The sequence below is a fragment of the Myxine glutinosa genome, chromosome 2 (assembly GCF_964187855.1).
Source record: "Myxine glutinosa chromosome 2, kmMyxGlut1.1, whole genome shotgun sequence".
NCBI classification, from domain to species: domain Eukaryota; kingdom Metazoa; phylum Chordata; class Myxini; order Myxiniformes; family Myxinidae; genus Myxine; species Myxine glutinosa.
Genome location: NC_136262.1, coordinates 204,355,359 through 204,372,633, shown reverse-complemented (window position 1 = coordinate 204,372,633; position 17,275 = coordinate 204,355,359). Strand labels below are relative to the sequence as shown.

The 17,275-nt window shown below is 46.3% G+C and overlaps 1 protein-coding gene across 1 annotated transcript in view; it reads left to right on the top strand.

The window, feature by feature from the left end:
- NUP107 (nucleoporin 107) overlaps positions 1-17,275 on the top strand; it is a 97,121-nt gene that overhangs the window by 60,820 nt on the left and 19,026 nt on the right. The window lies entirely within an intron of this gene.

Below are 17,275 nucleotides of genomic sequence, written 5' to 3'. Positions count from 1 at the left end.
TTTATTGCTTTGAGATGCGAGCCGAGATCCGAGTTACGAGCTTTCGCCACCCGGTCACGTGGTTATCTTGCCGTTCAAGTACGTATCTCTGTCGTATAAGCGCTGCATTTTTTTTTTCGCATTTTGGTTATTTCAAGTTCACGCCGCCAGGTGGGTTCTGGTCACGTGGTTATCTTGCCGTGCACGTACAGTATGTATCTCTGTCGTACAGCGCTGCATTTTTTTTTTTCGCATTTTGGTTATTTCGAGTTTACGCCGCCAGGAAGGTTCTGGTCACGTGGTTATCTTGCCGTTCAAGTACAGTACGTATCTCTGTCGTACAGCGCTGCATTTTTTTTTTCGCATTTTGGTTATTTCGAGTTTACGCCGCCAGGTAGGTTCTGGTCACGTGGTTATCTTGCCGTTCAAGTACAGTACGTATCTCTGTCGGATAGCGCTGCATTTTAGTTTTCGCATTTTGGTTATTTCGGAAAATTTCATGTTCATGTCGAACATTTCATGTTCATGTTCATGTTTTCATGTTCATGCTATGCCAGGCCCATGCTATGCCAGGCCACAACTTGTTCAGAGTGCCGGCGATAGCTCGCCTTCTCTTTGTGGAAAACACGGTGAGATCCTTAACATCCAACAACTAATGGGACGCAAACGGGGCGCCCAGTTTAGCGGTACACACATTGATGAATCACCCTGCCTGTGATTCACCCATGACAGGTTATAGCTGGGTCGGGATTCAAACCCAGGCTGGACAGTTTAGACTTTAGAGTCAAGTGTGCGTACCTCCAGTCCAGGCCATCCTGCCAACTTGTATGCTGCATACAGGTGAAATATAAAGCGCGAGATATTTTTATATATACTGTATATTTAAAAAAAAATTGGTGTGGTTTTTGGCGGGCTGGAACGGATTAATAGCATTTCAATGCATTTCAATGGGGAAATTTGATTTGAGATACGAGCAATTTGAGTTACGAGTTCGGTCACGGAACGAATTAAACTCTTAAGTCAAGGTTCCACTGTATATATATCTATCTATCTATCTATATATATATATATATATATACACATATATATATATATATACATATATATATATATATACACATATATATACATATATATATACATATATATATATATATATATATATATATATATATATATATATATATATATATATATATATATATATATATATATATATATATATACATTGTTACGGCCCGCGGATAAGATGTTGTTTGCCGAGCGGATGGCCCCGCGGTCGTACAGTTACCCCGACTAACCCGATTCCCGAACGTTGGCCGGATCGCGCCACAGATATTCAATAGGGAAAAGACTAAGGCGACACGGATGTGAAGAAGAAGCAGACAAAAAGGTTGGAAATACGAATCTAATTTATTTGCTATTTACAAGCTCAAAAAAACCAAGGAGAAGGAAAGATACGAAAATAATATACAGAAGATATTAGAGACACAGTGAAAATCGCTAGCTTATCTAAACAGGCTTAATTAATACCCAGGACAGAACGAACAAAACAAACTCTCGTACACAAGAGGATGGAAAGGCAGGAGGTGGATGGCTGGAGGGAGAGGAAGGTCCAAGGGGGTCCTGCAGCACGATCGGCGCGTTTAGCAGCCGCCGTTCCTTCGCGGCCCTGCTCAAAACCGCCGTTCAGGCCCCACGCTGCTGTTGTTGCTGCTGTGGCCGCCGCTGCTGCTGCTGTTGTCTGCTGCTGCTGCGGTGGACGTCGCGCGCTTTGCCAGGACTACAACAGGCTTCTTGCTGTTAACTACTGCCCAGTCCAACTTTGGCGAGCAAGGCGACGAATAGCAGGCGTTGTGCTTCCCTGGATGATGATCTCTCTCTCTTGGTCCAACAACTCTTTCTCTTTCTTGGTCAAACCACTCCTCACCACTCCTCACCATCGACAACCCAACGCCACCACTTTGCTTCTTGCGCGCGCGCTTTATAGCGCCTCCGGCGATCAAGCCGCCGGCCTTCAGGACATGCCCATCGGTGTGCTCACCTCGGCCCTGGTTGGTCGCGCGACCCTCTGGCTCCGCCCTTGATGACGACGGGCAGGCACGCCCGTCTTCCCAGACCCGAGCACATGTTCAATGGTGGTTTTGGAGGGGATGTAATTTGCAATCGAGGCTTGGCAATGATGAAAGGGGAAATGGAGGTTTTGGGAATGGGAATGAAGAATGAAGGGAATCTATCTATTTCACTTGGTGCAATGGAGTGTCATCTTAATGGAAGACAAGGCCTTACCCTAATACACATAATAAAGATATAACTATCAACCAGGGGGAAATCTATGATTGGCTGACGTGTATGCTTTATGGACTAATTATGGGACGCCCTTTGACCTTTACACAACACTGGAGGCAGGAGGGTCCAGAATAAAGCATATTTCACAATTTACTATATAATACAACACAATAAAAAAACACAATCCTCATATCCGCAACAATATATGTATGTATGTATGTATATATATATATATATATATATATATATATAGATAGACTAGCGGGGTCACCCGTGGGAATCCCACGGGCATGGATGTGTGTGACATTTCGACATATTGAGTTATATGCTGCACATTCATTTTTACAAAATGGTTACTGGCAAGTCATCAGATCCAGAAATGGTGTGAATTTAGTTATTTCACATAATATGTGACCCCTCACTCCTCTCCACCTGACACTCTCCTGTCTCCACCTGACACTCTCCTGTCTCCACCTGACACTCTCCTCTCTCCACCTAGCACTCCTCTCCTCTCCAAACCCTCACATCCCTCTCCTTTCCAATCCCTCACCTCTCCAATCCCTCACACTCCTCTCCTCTGCAATCCTTCACACGCCTCTCCAATCGCGCCTCACACTCCTCTCCAATCGCGCCTCACACTCCTCTCCAATCGCGCCTCACACTCCTCTCCAATCGCGCCTCACACTCCTCTCCAATCGTGCCTCACACTCCTCTCCAATCGTGCCTCACACTCCCCTCCAATCACTCCTCTCCAATCGTGCCTCACACTCCTCTCCAATCACGCCTCACACTCCTCTCCAATCGTGCCTCACACTCCTCTCCAATCGCGCCTCACACTCCTCTCCAATCGCGCCTCACTCGCCTCTCCAATCGGCTTTCCCCGTCTCGTTTCTCTCCTTTTTCTCCCGTCTCGTTCTTTTTCTTGCTCCAAATCGGCCCGTCGGAATCGGAAATCGGCCCGTCTCGCCCGTCGGAATCGGAAATCGGCCCGTCTTGCTTTTGTGCTTGTGCGTAAATAAATTGTGTTCATGACACCATTTCTGGTGTTGGGCTAGCGGCTAGGGTGCCGGCTTAGGATCCTGGGTTCGAATCTCGGTCGATCGCCGAATTAATGCCAGGGGGGTTGACTCAGCCTGTCATCCTTCCGAGGTCGGCTAATTGAGTACCAGTTCACTGGTAATTCCCTGTTTGTCGTTGAAGGCGGCAAAAAGGGTTGGCGTCAGGAAGGGCATCCGGCCGTAAAACATTGCTTCAAAAAGGGGACAAAAAAACAACAACTACCACGGTCCCCGAAAAGGCCAACCCCCGCTTTGCGGGGAAAAATGGCCTCTAAACGGTGGTTTTTACACCATTTTTGGATCTGATGACTTGCCAGTAACCATTTTGTAAAAATGAATGTGCAGCATCTAACTCAATATGTCGAAATGTCACACACATCCATGCCCGTGGGATTCCCACGGGTGACCCCGCAAGTTTGCATTGACGTTCGTCGATGGACTCGTTCGCCCGTCTCATTCGTTTTCTTGCTGCATCCTGTTCAAGTCTGCGTTCTTCATCGATCGTCTCATTCATTTTGGAAATAGAAGTTTCCACGCAGCGCATGAATTGTCACGATCCTCAAGAGGAATTTGTCTCGTAATCATCAAATGATAAATGGCAAGTAAATTATATTGTGGAAAATTAAAGATTTCAAATAAACCTATTTAAAGTGTATTCGCACATAACTAATTTTAAAAAACGAAGAAATATCTCTCGGTAATTTCCTGAAACATATTTTACTTCCGGCTAATAATGTTGAATTAAATAAAAACGAAGAAATATATGTCGGCATCATTGTTGACGTTTTTGTGACGACTGTCATCAAACGAAAAAGTAATATATCTTAACGGAAAAGCAAAAGCGAATTTTTAATATATATCGACACGTTGCCGTCGGTGTCATGTTGGGCGGTGTATGATACACCATGACGCGATTTTTAAAAATATATCTCTGCATTTTCCCGCGTGTGTGGAATGTTCTCAATTATTGCTGACACCGAGTCCAAAACCATCGATAAAAATGAAATCATATGGTGAGTTAGATTGGAGATAAAGGCGTGAGAGAGACTCAATGGCCTTGAAGTTGAAGTTACAGGCGTTTGAGAATTCATTTCGTTCTATAAACGGCAACTTTCATTGGATTTCCTTCCCGTTTTTTTTCAACCGAGTCGAAAACTATGTTAGCGACTGTGAAAAATGAAATGATATATCGAATTTTTAATATGTATCGACACGTTGCCGTCGGTGTCATGTTAGGCGGTGTATGATACACCATGACGCGATTTTAAAAAATATATCTGCATTTTCCCGCGTGTGTGGAATGTTCTCAATTATTGCTGACACCGACTCTAAAACCATCGATAAAAATGAAATCATATGGTGAGTTAGATTGGAGATAAAGGCGTGAGAGAGACTCAATGGCCTTGAAGTTACAGGCATTTGAGAATTCATTTCGTTCTATAAACGGCAACTTTCATCGGATTTTCTTCTCGTTTTTTTTCAACCGAGTCTAAAACTATGTTAGCGACTGTGAAAAATGAAATGATATATCGAATTTAAAATAGATATCGACACATTGCCGTCGGTGTCATGTTGGGCGGTGTATGATACACCATGACGCGATTTAAAAAAATATATCTCTGCATTTTCCCGCGTGTGTGGAATGTTTGTGGAAAATTAAAGATTTCAAATAAACCTATTTAAAGTGTATGCGCACATAACTAATAAAAAAAACGAAGAAATATCTCTCGGTAATTTCCTGAAACATATTTTACTTCCGGCTAATATGTTGAATGAAATAAAAACGAAGAAATATATGTCGGCATCATTGTTGACGTTTTTGTGACGACTATCATCAAACGAAATAGTAATATATCATAACGGAAAAGCAAAAGCGAATTTTTAATATATATCGACACATTGCCGGCGGTGTCATGTTGGGCGGTGTATGATACACCATGACGCGATTTTAAAAAATATATCTCTGCATTTTCCCGCGTGTGTGGATTGTTCTCAATTATTGCTGACACCGAGTCTAAAAGTAAAACCATCGATAAAAATGAAATCATATGGTGAGTTAGATTGGAGATAAAGGCGTGAGAGAGACTCAATGGCCTTGAAGTTACAGGCCTTTGAGAATTCATTTCGTTCTATAAACGGCAACTTTCATCGGATTTTCTTCCCGTTTTTTTTCAACCGAGTCTAAAACTATGTTAGCGACTGTGAAAAATGAAATGATTTATCGAATTTGATTTGAAATAAAACTGGGGGAGAGCAAGACACCACGGGCCTACAAAACAGGACTCAAAGCTATGCGAGTTAATAAAATGGTGGATATTTGTTTATAGCCACTCCCAGAATGGGTGGAGCTATGGGTGGAGCTACTCTGCAAACCGAGTAAGCCACACCCCGGACAGACACCCAACAGATAGACAGACAGACAGACAGAATCATCTACGGCTATTATAATATAGATATATATATATATATATATATATATATATATATATATATATATATATATATATATATATATATATAGATATATAGATATATATACTGAAACGCAAAACAAACTTACCACCTTTGAAACCTTTAAATATCAACAATAACACTGCGTGTAGTAAATGTGTGAACTTATTTGTGGACAATAGTGTCCTCACTGTCAGACAAAACGGTCACGGATGGTCACTTGAACCTTCAATGGTCACTTCATAGCACAGCTGTTGAACAGCCATTTTGACTGTCAGTGATTAGCCAAGGGGTACGGGATGATTTTAATGAGCTGCACGTGATGTCTTGATATTGGCTTTAAAAAGGCCAGTGCAAAATGGGCATTTCAATCAACATGCCACGATTGTCAAGAGATCAACGGCAGCGTGCCCTTGGCATGCTGCAAGGTGGACTGAGCTACCGTGAGGTGGCACGTCGCCTTGGCTGTTCACACCAGACGATATCGGCCCTGGTGGACAGAGACACCCTCCACAACTCTGCAGATGACAGACCTCGATCAGGGAGGCCAAGAGTCACCACTGCAAGGCAGGACAGGCAGATGGTCCGAAGTCACCTGCAGGATCGATTCCGTCCAGCATCCCGCACTGCGGCAGAATCTCCGGGGCGTGCAAACCCACGGATCTCCAATGATACTGCACGAAGACGACTGCATGACTATGGTCTGACTGCCAGAAGACCATACAGAGGCCCCGTGATGACGGCTGCCCATCGCCGCAACCGACAGAGTAGTCTAGTAGGAAGACTAGGTCCCCCTGCACCCCCCGGAGATATACTTCTAATCAGTGTTTCTAGATTGGAAAAAATGTGTAGAAAATGACTAGCTATGGCCCCAAGCTGAAAAAATGTCCCACATACCATTTTTATGCAAATTACTGCTGCCATTATCAAAAAAACGATTTTTGACATATCTCAGCCAATATTGCAGATAATTGAAAAATGAAGGTGTCTAGACCCATGTTTTGAAGGGCATAGATCATGATAGAACTATTCATAACATGATTACATGTGTCTATGGTATACTAGTATGCATATTAATGCTGTAATTACAAAATAATCAGTTTTACAAATGATAAGGATACGTTAATACTGCAGATAACTTAACATGGTACATAAGGGGTCTAAACCCAGGTATTTTCAAGGTTAAATGTCAACAAGATGCTCCTGAGTCTTGCATAGGGGCGGGACATTGGCAGTAACATTGGTACCACTCAACTTTTCTTCCCACCATTGACTTTGTATTGCGAGAGATTTTCACTTGCTTATTTAAAGGTTTCTCACCCAGCCCACGTAAAATCTACCAACTCCTGCTGTTAACTCCCAAACATATTTTTTTATGTTATCCAATCACAGTGCAGAAATGACAGACTAGAGATCCAAATTAGTGCTGCTATAGCTGCCATTTTACATTTCCATCCATGTAACATGCGCGCTCGCGCGCTCGTATCAATTGGTAATGTCGCGCGCTCGTATCAATTGGTAACGTTGATGTTATTGAATACCTCAGTTGAAAGTTCAGTCTTCCATTCCATCTGTGTGTTGTTCTTGGTATTCATCCTCCAATCTAGCCAGGTAAGATGCTAACTATAATGTTACTCACACTCTTGACTTCAGTTTCTGCATGAAATCATAAACAGGCAGAATAACAGCTGAGCCAGCTAGCACCATGTTAGCTAACGTTAAAGCTAGCCTCATCTATGTACAGTATGTTCCTAATGTCGGTGTAACTTAAACTTTTGTTAATGCCAAACATGAGACATATCTGTTGACTTCTGTATATGAATTGAACCAGAAAGAGGCACGACAGCTGAGCTAGCTACAGTAACTTAGCACAATGTTTCATTGGCCTAGATAGCTAACGTTAGTGTGGAAGAATTTAGATGTTTTAGCTATTAGCACTTTTGATGCCACTAAACATGGTTTAGTCAGCTAAAAAGTACCCTAGTGTAGAACATGACTCAGAACCTCTGTTACCTCACTGAAAACTCAGAGCCTCCTTTCACAGGCACTTTTAACATCATTCGTGATTTCTTATTTGTCATTTAACAGTGATGGTAGACATCGACAGCAAGCATGCCCAAAAGAAAACGGAGTGTAGAACCTGCAGCCCAAAGCTCTCCTCCTACATGCATCCTTCATGTACCATCCATGTCTGATCATGGGGATTTCACGCCCCTCCGTAAAATTAAAGGATCTGCTTCAGAAAAACTGCAACTGCTTCAAAAGATCCGGGATAGACGTCTCAACCAACCGCATGACTCCCCATGTCGTATGCAATCAGTATGTGATCAGATCCCGGCAACTCTTCCTGATGACCTAGAAAGAGTAGGATATCACAGCAAGTGTTATAAGCACTTTGTCCGCCACTTTCATCGTCTGGGAGATGATACAGAACCAGGGCCATCAACCTCATCATGGCATCACTCTCCTCGTAAACCAGGAGGTTCTGCTGAACCCATCTTCCCGCCAGAGTGTATATTTTGTGAGAAAGTTGAGACCAAAGATGCTCATCGCAATACTGAGAGGCCTACAACCTTCCCATCCTTTAAAAACAAAGAAAATGCATGGGAGCAAATCGAAACACGGGCTGAGAAAATGGGTCTCTATCGACTCCATCGAAAGGTGAAAAACAAAGACCTCTTTGCATGTGAGGCCAAACACCATCCGTCATGTTTTAAAGCTTTCCGCACAGCATTCTACAACTATGAGCGTGCGATTCACAGAGCCGAAGCACCAAAGGAGCAGGCTTGCATGTCAGCCGCCCATGAAAAGGCATTCAACTCAGTACTGGAACACATTCAAACCCAGGTCATCCAGCAGAATAAAGTTCTACAGCTTTCTTCCTTGCGCTTGCTCTATGTCGAGGAACTGAAACTGAATGGATATGAGAACTCAAATTATCGGTCAGAGAAACTACTGAAACGCCTACAGAATGACCCAATCAAGGAGCATATCCACTTCACGAAGGTTGATCATGACAAATGTGATGTCATTTCTTTCTGGCTTGTGCACAGCTCAAACATAACAGTTTCCAATGCTCTCGCACGAGCATTCACACTCGGAAGCACAAACAAGAACCAAAATGTTGCCCTCCAACTTCGCCAGGGTATTCTACAGGCTTTCAGAGAGTGTAAAGACCAACCATGGCCACCAACAGCTGAAGACATGGAGCTCAATCCTGAAGACATCCTACCTCCAGACCTTGTCCGCTTTCTCAGCGTGCTAATGACTGGCAAGGAGGGCATCGAGACAGAAAAGGTGAAGCGTCTGGTCTTCTCCATTGGACAAGATCTGTGCCGTGCAGTGTCAGATGGAAAATGGAAGTTACCAAAGCACATTCTCCTCTGTGTGACTGTAAGGCACCTGTTCCGAAGCAAACAGCTCACCACAATACTACACAGGCTTGGACACTCTGAGAGCTACGATTTCGCCTTGGAGTTGGAAACTGCTCTCGCCAAGGTCCTGGATGAAGTCTCAACTTATCGTACACCACAAATTGTGACAGGAGAGGGCAACCTTGTATTCCACTGTGAGTGGGACAACTTGAATAAAACCACTACCAGTGTGCACGGCAGCAACATTGTAAACAGTGCTGGAGGAATCATGGTGCAGGAGGTCAAGCCCGGGTTCGAGAGCAGCAAGGACCGAATGCTACCTACCATCAATAGGTCACAACAGCGTAGCCTGAAGGTCGACACACCAAAAACTCTCCCACCCTTGCACTTTACTCGCGTTGGCCCGAAGTTCCCTGAAGGCTCATCATTCACACCGCCAGCAGAGAATGACACAGTCTATGCCACTACGATGCAAGAGTACTACATCTGGCTCTTCATCAGATACATCGGAAGCTGTGGCCTGCAGCCTGTGCCTGGGCTAGGGGGTTTCACCTCTGCAACTGGTTCTCCCCCACCCAGCAAATCAACAGTCGACTACTGCACGCCTATCCACCAACCGATCACAGACAACGCAGTTGTTCGTGAGCTACTGAAGCGTTCCGAGGCAGCAACTGCTGAGGTGGGTCAGAGATGGGTCCTGAATACATTTGATCTGGGTGTCTGCATGAAAGCCCTTCCCATCATCTGGCGCTGGCCAAATGAATTTGCTAGTCATGTAGTAACGATTGGACCCTTCCACACATCCATGAACTACATCGGGATGCTCACTGGACACAAGATGCGTGGTTCTGGATATGCAGAGATTCTCTTTGAGGCACAACTAGTAACAAGTGGATCTCTCAAAGGTGTTCTCAGTGGAAAGGCCTACGCAAAGTCCCTCTTTTGCCTCAAAACAGTGTGTGAGGCAATGGAGAGGCTGTTGATGGAGAGATTCACTGAGGAGGAGAACATCATGATCTCTGACCCTGCTGTGCTTCTCAGAATGACCCAGTCTTGCAACCGAGAGCACCTCGATGAAGCCCTCAAAGACCCCTCAACTCTACTCCTCATCAAAAAGTACCATGCCTTTGAGGAAAAATCCGTGCGGCCTTATCCGTGCCAAGCTGCTACGAAAAATGGTGGGAGAGGACAAGACCCTCACATCCAAGTCCAAGGTTGATCTGGCTCGCCTTCCTCCATGCCAGTCTGCCCTGAAGCCGCACATCCAGCGTGTGAACCACCGCGTAGCATTGTACAAAAGAGCCGATCAACCTATCATCGAAAAGCCAAAACCTTATGAGGAGCAAGGATGGATAAGGACTGATGAAGGACTGTTGAAACCAATGTGGTCCAGTGGTCCCATCCTACCAACCTCACTGGTGGATCTTCTGAACACAGGAGAGCACGAAGAGGAGGAGGAAGAGGAAGGAGAAGAAGAGTTTGACTCTGACGATTTCGATGAAAATGATGATGACTGACTCAGTGTAGAATCACTAATGCTAATGATGTTTATCTAAAACAAGCAAGAGAAGAGTGGTCACATTGAGTGCTAGGACTATTTTGACAGTTGTAATATTTAGAAAAATAAAACTTTGTGTTAACGTCTGTGTAGACGGACCTTAATATGAGTCTATTATTTCGTAAAACTATGATTATTTTGTAAATAAAGCACTAATTAGCATACTAGTATACCATAGACACATGTAATCATGTTATGAATAGTTCTATCATGATCTATGCCCTTCAAAACATGGGTCTAGACACCTTCATTTTTCAATTATCTGCAATATTGGCTGAGATATGTCAAAAATCGTTTTTTTGATAATGGCAGCAGTAATTTGCATAAAAATGGTATGTGGGACATTTTTTCAGCTTGGGGCCATAGCTAGTCATTTTCTACACATTTTTTCCAATCTAGAAACACTGATTAGAAGTATATCTCCGGGGGGTGCAGGGGGACCTAGTCTTCCTACTAGACTAGAGATGGTGCCAGCAGCATCAGCGGTGGACCTTGGCGCAGTGGAACGAGGTCGCTTTCAGCGATGAGTCAAGGTTCTGTGTGGACAGTCCTGATGGGCGTGAGCGTGTCTGGAGAAGAACTGGCGAGCGATATGCCGATTGTTGCGTGCGTCAAGCCAACAGGTGGGGTGGCCCAAGTGTGATGGTGTGGGCCGCCATATCGGGCCGGTACAGGACGCCACTGGTGGTTGTGGATGGGAACCTTAACGCCCAGCGGTATGTGGATAACATCCTGCGACCTCATCTGCTGCCATTCCTGCTAGACCACCGAGAACTGAGAACCTTTCAGCATGAGAACGCTTGTCCCCATGCTGCTCGCTTTACCACTGCATTTCTCCAAGGCGAGAACATCAACACCATGCAGTGGCCTGCGCTCTCCCCTGACCTGAATCCCATAGAGCACCTATGGGATGAGCTTGGGAGACGCGTAGTTGGCAGGGCCAGGACACGGGCAGAGCTGCTTCAGACATTGAGGACTGAGTGGGACAGAATCCAGCAGCAATCCATCCAAAGACTGGTAGGCAGTATACGCCGACGATGCACTGCCTGTATCCAAAACAATGGTGGCCACACACGCTATTGAAAGGGGACTGACATTGCACCCTGTGCTGTTCTGTACTGGAGAACAAACTGATGAGATGGTGTATCTTGGTCAAAAACTTGACATGTCATCAATAAAATGCCAATGTTTCAATGAGCAATTGTTGGTTTGTTTTATTTTGAACTGTTACAATTTTATTACATTTCAAACAAGGGGTAAGTTTCTTGCATGACTGCAATAGTCATCTAGTCGTCTTCGTGCAGTATCATTGGAGATCCGTGGGTTTGCACGCCCCGGAGTTTCTGCCGCAGTGCGGGATGCTGGACGGAATCGATCCCGCAGGTGACTTCGGACCATCTGCCTGTCCTGCCTTGCAGTGGTGACTCTTGGCCTCCCTGATCGAGGTCTGTCATCTGCAGAGTTGTGGAGGGTGTCTCTGTCCACCAGGGCCGATATCGTCTGGTGTGAACAGCCAAGGCGACGTGCCACCTCACGGTAGCTCAGTCCGCCTTGCAGCATGCCCAGGGCACGCTGCCGTTGATCCCTTGACAATCGTGGCATGTTGATTGAAATGCCCATTTTGCACTGGCCTTTTTAAAGCCAATATCAAGACATCACGTGCAGCTCAGTAAAATCATCCCATACCCCTTGGCTAATCACTGACAGTCAAAATGGCTGTTCAACAGCTGTGCTATAAAGTGACCATTGAAGGTTCAAGTGACCATCTGTGACCGTTTTGTCTGACAGTGAGGACACTATTGTCCACAAATAAGTTCACACATTTACTACACGCAGTGTTATTGTTGATATTTAAAGGTTTCAAAGGTGGTAAGTTTCTTTTGCGTTTCAGTATATATATATATATATATATATATATATATATATATATATATATATATATATATATATATATATATATATATATATATATATATATATATATATATATAGATATGTATATATGTATATGTATATATGTATATATGTATATATGTATATATGTATATATGTATATATGTATATATGTATATATGTATATATATATATATATATATATATATATATATATATATATATATATATATATATATATATATATATATATATATATATATATATATATATATATATATATATATATATTGTGAGAAACCACCGGTGAAACCACCTGTTCTCACCCAGATTTGGTGCCCCGCCCACCGCGTGACGTGGCCTCCTTGGAGCCTCACGCGATCGGGAGGCGAATTGGCACGTGATTGGTGGAGAGTCGAGAGAGCGCGGTCGCCATCTTGTGAAACGGACGCGGCTCGAAGGCTCCGAGTGGGAAATCTCAAAAGGGCTTTCCTTGAATCCTCACGACAGCCGAGTTGGGCTGGTCGATTACAGTTCGGTATTTTACGAGCGAGTAACTCCGGAAGAGAACGAGTGATTCCCGGATCTCGTAGATTGGAACCGCGAGTGATTGCCTGCTTCGTGTTGGAGCTGCTGGCCGACCGTTCCTGCCGGCCTTGTGCGGTGAATTCCATCCTGTTACCCTCCGAGTCCCGGAGATCGTCGATTGGAGCCGCGAGTGATCTTACCTGCGTCCTGTTTGGAGCGTCTGTTGCCGACAGTTCCTGCAGGCTTTGTGCAGTTTATTCCATTTTGTTACCTTTCATGGTTTTGTGATCGAGCCAATAAAGCATCGTGCCTTACCCCTACAAGGCCGATTAAAACACAATTGTGTTTATTGAGTTCTCTCTGTCCACTCCGTGGACTACTTGAAGCCCGGACATTAACGTCCGTATTCCGTGCTGGGAACCATTTCACAGCCGGGATCGCGACAAATGGGTTGCTCGTCCTAGGATCATTCAAGTAAGAGACATTCGAATTGAGACGGGAATTCTGCATCTGCATCTTCTTTGCATCTGCTCACCAGCGGACGCCGTCTTGGAGGAGCCTTCTCACCAGCGGACGCCGTCTTGGAGGAGCCTTCTCGCCAGCGGGCGCCGTCTTGGAGGAGCCTTCTCGCCGTGGGACGCTGTCTTGGGTGGTGCTTCACTGCCGAATAAGGGAATAGCTTCGGATCCCTCCAAACAACCGACAAAAAAAAAAAAAAACGTGAGTATTTGTACGTGGTATTTTTCTCATTGGCAATTTGATGTGCGGTGGTGATATTGTGTAGTTCGTGTCGTATTTCCCCAACAGAGCGTTGTGTTTGAGCGTTGTGTTTTGTGCCTTGTCTTATGATAACTCGTAGCCAAGCTATGTCGACCAGAGAAGTGAGAGTTCAACCTGATCATGTTGACAGTCGCGTGGGTGGCGATGCGAGCGACGCAATCAGCCTTGGCCCAGTCACTAAACCCGATATGTTAGGAAGCGATTCCATCATGACTAAATGCATGCGTTCGCCCTTCTGGACCGGGCTGACTCCGGTTCAACAACTTGACATGTATAACAGGGAGAATGACAGGGCAGAGGCAGAGCGTGCGGCAGCAGAGAGAGAGCGTGAGAGAGAGAGAGAGCGTGCGGCAGCAGCAGAGGCAGAGCGTGCTGCGGCAGCAGAGAGAGAGCGTGAGAGAGAGAGAGAGCGTGCGGCAGCAGCAGAAGCTGAACACGTCAGAGAGCATGAGTTGCGAATGTTGACTGAACGACCGCGGGCAGAGGGGTCTGCTGCAAGAGTCCCGGAAACTGTTCATGTTCGTTTGCCGGACTGGACGGGAGACACGAAGCCAGAAGCGTATCTGGAGATGGCGGAGAAGTTGTTGGCTGCCGGTGGCATTGATGAGAGCTTGTGGGTCGGCCATCTTGTGAGCCATCTATCTGAGAAGGCGAGGGAGGTATATGCGAGGATGGCAACCGAGGACGCAAACAAATACAGGGCATTGAAGGCCGAGATTTTGAACGCCTATGCGGTGTCCGCGTGTATTTATAGGAGAAATTTTTTCAGCTGGACTCGTCAGTCCAGTCAAACCTATGAGGAACATTCGCGGGCCTTGTTGGAACAGCTGCAGAGATGGTTCAAGGGGAGCAAGGTGGAGTTACCTCAAGCGGTTGCGGAACTCCTGGTGCGTTACCGTATCGATCAACAGCTTCCGCCTGACTTAGCATTGTTTCTTGTCGACAAAGACACTGTTTCCTTGGCAGACTGCGTCAACCTTATTGATAAACATGTTTTGGCGTGCAAAATGCTGCAAGTCACGCAGTCGCGTCGTAAGACGGAGGAGTCTGCGATCAAGACCGCCCCCCGTCTGCCCGGCGGCTGGATCGAGGGGAGGGGTTCTCCGATGCCCTCCACTGGTGGCGGTCGCGAGCCGCAGACCAGGGCAGGGCCCTGGTGCGATTTCTGCAAACGCGTGGGGCACGGTGAAAACCGCTGCTTCTCTAATCCCGCTAGTCCGGCCTACCGAGGCAACCCTCCTGTTAAGTCGGAGGGAGATCAGTGGAGCTCATCCGCCGGGCCCTCGCACACGACGGTGGCATCGGTGACCGAGGTCACTGCCACCGAGGCTAATTCCATTCATCCACTGTACCAGGATTATTCAGGGACAGCCTTAGTGGGTGGCCCTGATTCGATGCTGAAGTTTGAGGCCCAATACCTTCGGGATACTGGGGCGACACGGTGTGTTCTCCGGGCGGGGGTAGTTCCGGCCTCTCAGATGCGTTATACCGGCGAGTATACCCTCCTTCGGGGCATTGACCGGGTTCTTGGCCGGTATCCCCTTGCCCTCCTCGAGGTCCGGAGTGACATTTTTAAGGGTCCAGTGACCTGTGTGGTGGTACCCTACTACCCGATACCCGGGGTCTCCTTGCTGATTGGCAATGATGCCATGGCCAGGGAGGAGTCATTGACTCTGACCTGTGGGGGGGTCACTAGATCCCAGAGTAAACAGGCGGAGAGAGTGGCGGAGTCAGACATATCTTCACTCTGGCCCGAGGAGCCTAGCGCCTCGACTCCAGTTCCCGACGGTGACGTTGCGTCAGCTGAAGTCCACCCGAGCCTCCCGTCAAGCCACCCTCAGGTGCCGTGCTCCTCAGGGACCGCTCCCGCCATGTCGCGATTCAGCAGGAACGCTAATGCTAAGGTATATGTGGGAAACCTGGGCAATGGAGCAGCGAAAGCCGAGCTAGGGAGGGTCTTCGAACATTACGGACCACTCCGCAACGTATGGGTTGCTCGAAACCCACCTGGATTTGCAGTTGTTGAGTTTGAAGAGCGAGATGCTGAAGATTCGGTCAGAGCCCTTGATGGAAGGTTAATTTGCGGATCGCGTGTGTGCGTCGATGTCGAATGGCATGTCGCGGCGGCCTCGTTTCAGACGCCCTTTGGTCCGCAGGCCTTTCGACCCGAACGATCGATGTTACCAGTGCGGTGAAAGGGGTCATTACGCATATGACTGTTGTTCTTGACACCGGAGGAGTACCCGCCGCTCTAGGTCTCGGCCCGTTTCCTTCCTGTCAACGCTTCCCCCAACTTGAGTTTGGCCCCCTTGCCTCTCTATTGTGCTTTGTGTGAAGTGTAACTCTTGTAGGGTAGATATTAATGTGGTGTATGGTGTTAAAATTTGTGTGTGAAAAAAAAAAAAACCAAACTGGTTCATTGTTAACCTGTTAATGCCGGTTAATTGCCTGTGCGTTAATAATTGCGTTATTGTTGCGCTATTGCGTTGCGTTGTATTGTTGCGTTGTTGCGTTATTGTTGTTAATAAGTGTTAATAATTGTTAATTGCGTTAATTGCCTGTTAGCGATTACCGCCATCATCTTGCCATGTGATTTGCACCTACTACAAATACTGGTTTTAAAAACGCCGTCTATTCGACGGGGTTTTTACTTAGGGGGGGAGGACTGTGAGAAACCACCGGTGAAACCACCTGTTCTTACCCAGATTTGGTGCCCCGCCCACCGCGTGACGTGGCCTCCTTGGAGCCTCACGCGATCGGGAGGCGATTCGGCACGTGATTGGTGGAGAGTCGAGAGAGCGCGGTCGCCATCTTGTGAAACGGACGCGGCTCGAAGGCTCCGAGTGGGAAATCTCAAAAGGGCTTTCCTTGAATCCTCACGACAGCCGAGTTGGGCTGGTCGATTACAGTTCGGTATTTTACGAGCGAGTAACTCCGGAAGAGAACGAGTGATTCCCGGATCTCGTAGATTGGAACCGCGAGTGATTGCCTGCTTCGTGTTGGAGCTGCTGGCCGACCGTTCCTGCCGGCCTTGTGCGGTGAATTCCATCCTGTTACCCTCCGAGTCCCGGAGATCGTCGATTGGAGCCGCGAGTGATCTTACCTGCGTCCTGTTTGGAGCGTCTGTTGCCGACAGTTCCTGCAGGCTTTGTGCAGTTTATTCCATTTTGTTACCTTTCATGGTTTTGTGATCGAGCCAATAAAGCATCGTGCCTTACCCCTAGAAGGCCGATTAAAACACAATTGTGTTTATTGAGTTCTCTCTGTCCACTCCGTGGACTACTTGAAGCCCGGACATTAACGTCCGTATTCCGTGCTGGGAACCATTTCACAGCCGGGATCGCGACTATATATATATATATATA